The following is a 3547-nucleotide window of genomic DNA, read 5'->3' on the forward strand; positions in this document are numbered from 1 at the left end:
GCAGATGGGCACTGGGTATAGAAGGACATCACTATTCTACCAGGGAAGGAGTACAACCGGTATGTATTATATAATCAACACTATTTTATGCTATTTTGAAATAAAATAGGCCTATGTGGTTTAAAGGTGCATTGTGTAATATTAAGGAGGATCTGTTGACAGAAATGCAATATCATATAGTGTACATTTACATATACGTTTTCAGTGGTGTAAAAAGACCTTACATAATGAACCATTATGTTTTTATAACCCTAGAATGAGCCATTTCTGTCTACATACAATGCGGCCCTTGCATTGAAATAGCCATTTTTGAGCCGCCATGTTTCTTCAGTAGCCCTAAAAGGACAAACTGCTCTACAGAGCGCGTTTCGTCACTGTTGTTCTTTGTGCAAAGAATCTAGCTAAAGTCAGCGAATAAAACACTGACACAATGATGAACAAGTAACAATAATATTCACAATAACATGTTGTTTTACTGAATAATTAAGTAAACATAATTTCTTAATTTATCTTTGTAAAGAAACCTCAATGCTTAACTGTCTACTCTCTGCTGTCTCAGAGGGAGTTGTAATCTCCTGACGGCCACCGTAACTTCTGTTGGTTGCAATTCGCAATCTCACCGCAAGATGCCGTTAAATTTTACACACTGCACCTTTAACGTTGTTTTTTCTATCCATACAGGTGCATGGGTTGAGTGGACCTCTCTGATGCCCTGATCAGTTACTATAAAATCACCCAAAAGACCCAGAAGTGGTACAACACATTTTTTTATCACTTTATGGACATTGCCATTGTGAATGCCTCTCTGCTTTACAAGGATATTACAAAAGGTAAAGAACAGGTACCCATGCACCAGAAGTCGTTCAGGGAGACACTTGTTGAGGAGCTGGCAGCGGCAGTTAACAGACCCGCTCCATCACCCGCAAAAAAAAAAAAAAAAAAAATTAAAATGTGGTAAGCTATTTTAAAACACAAACGAGCCAAAAGATTTGGTTGTATTTTGGTAAGTGAATGATTTTTTTTAACACCTAAATAAAACGTCCCACAAAAGTTGCTGTTTGGTCTAGTTTTGTTCTCATAGTCAACAAACGTGAAATTTAAGTTTTTTTCACTACCTAAAGTAAAAAATTTATGGTTGGAATTTTCACAACATTTCTATATTGGTTATATATATATTTTTTTTATAGGAGTAGTTTCTAAAACGTTTTTAAAACGTTGCATTGCAACATTAGCTAATTGCAACCAAAAAACAATGTCGGTGAAAATGTGGGAACTGTATCAATAACCGTGATAGCTGAATAATAGCCGAGCTGAATGACTGATGTAACATAAACGTTGGTAAAAACAAATCTTGCTCCATGCTTAATCTTTACTCAAACTAGTGAGAACGACAGACGATCTGCATTAATAGACACAGTTTTAGGTAATAGTGGCCCACAACTGATTAGAAGTATTTCAGTAAGACTGAAGTAATAATGATAGCCTAATGAGTTTTGCGAATCCTGCATTGAACCTGAAAAATAAACAGAATTTACTTTCACAGTGGAGAACACAGGCATTATGCAAATGTAGTAAGTTGTGATGTGTGAACTTTGCAAAAATAGATTCAAACTCCAAACAACTCATTTGAGCAGTTCAGTGTCGACTCTTTCAAGAAAATAATTTTATTTATGATGCACTTTCAGCTTTACAACTTTGCAGACTGTTAACAAAAGCTACATAACAGTGCATGAAAGGTCATTTTCAAAAATCCATAATGGGGGCACTTTTAAGGTTGTCAACCCTACTCTTGAAAAATGCTTGTACATCTGTTGGTGTGTTCTTTTGGAGTAGACTGAAAAGACAAATTAATTCTGATGAATGATTATGACTCTCTTTACATTATGACTGTTTTAAGTATGACTGTTTATATTTTACCGAGTGAGTTCTAATGATTTTATTGTGATCCTGAATGTAACTGTGATTCTGAATGTTAATGTGTGATTATTTAAGACTAAAGGTCAAACATCACAGTTGACCCATGGGATAATAAATGGATTTTTAATTAGGGGTTTATGATCAATCTACATGTCAGGGTATTTTTTTAAATCCAGATTCAGTATTTTTAACTCCAAATATACTTTTTTAAAATTTGGCGAACTATATAGTGGATGTATTTTCAGTGGCTCGTGTGTATCGTTTTCACTCTTTTCTTCTGGTTAGCCTGGCTTCAGTGTAGATAACTACACTAGCTGGAGGCACAATCAATCTTACTCCATTGAAGAAGTTTTCATGTATAAAGTATTCAAGCATTTTGATTAAAAATTATTTGCAAGTAACAAAAATATTTGAGAATCTAATTCAGAAAGAGCTTTATTGCCAGTCTTGAACCTTCCAGACCAGTACACACACACACACACACACACACACACACACACACACACACACACACACACACACACACACACACACAGCATACAATTTGAAAATAAATAAAAAATACATACAAAATATATACATAAAAATATAAAATATATACACAAGAATATAAAATATATACATACATGTTTAGTCAGAACAAATATGTACAGATATTTAACATATTTAGTTGCAGGTCAATCCTTATTTGTACCTGGCCGCTAGGCAGATGGTCAGTAAAATGCTGAGAAACAATGCAGTCAAGCAACTTAACTTGATTTCTTTATCAAACGAATACCCTGAACTCGCCAACAAGGCAATGATGTTTTTGATGCCGTTTGCGACAACGTATATTTGTTAAGTGGGCTTTTCGTGGAGCTTTTGCTATGTTTTTGGGGGGGCCGTACCCCTGTGAAGTTTGAGAAGCTCTAATTTCTTTTATTTGATTGCCGCCCAATTCCCTTCTTCTTTTCCCCTGTTGTTTTGGTTTTGGTTTACAAATTTACACACTGTATTATTGTAAATAAACACTTGTTGTTTGCCTTTAGCGCTTGTGTATGCAGTGTTTTTACCAAAGCATAGGGATTAGATATACATTCCATGTTAATAGAAACCATATGTTCCACTGGTAATGCAGTTTTTTTGGTTCGTAACATAAAACCGAACCTCTTTGTCCACATGACAGAGATGTTGGAAAGCATAATTTCTAAATCTACAGTAAATATTCAACATGTTTAATGACGAATCATAGTGTGTGCATTTGGAGGATTATAATGCTGAAAATTGCCTGAAGTCTGCCATTATGTTTGTGGTCTCAGTTTTTAAAATCAGTTAAGATTTGAAAATCAGTGTGTCCAAGGTCCCAGCTCTAAACTGAACATAACATTCAATCATAGTTCTCACCGATTCAGCATGTTGACAGCAAACAGGCGCCGACGTGACCAGACTTGAGACAGGGAGGGGGGGACAGAGGGAACAGGCAAGACAAACTCCTACGTTTAAATAACATATAGAAAATATCTGCTTGACAACGAGCTGGGAACAAGCCCAAATAAGCAACTACACTTTAGAAACAAGCCCAAAAAAAAAACGCGACCCGCGACTACCAATATTTGTAAGCGACTTTACAGAAAAACAAGCCCAAAGTCGG

The sequence above is a fragment of the Siphateles boraxobius genome, unplaced genomic scaffold (assembly GCF_051911475.1).
Source record: "Siphateles boraxobius isolate OS27281-9 unplaced genomic scaffold, OSU_SipBor_1 13, whole genome shotgun sequence".
Lineage (NCBI taxonomy): Eukaryota > Metazoa > Chordata > Actinopteri > Cypriniformes > Leuciscidae > Siphateles > Siphateles boraxobius.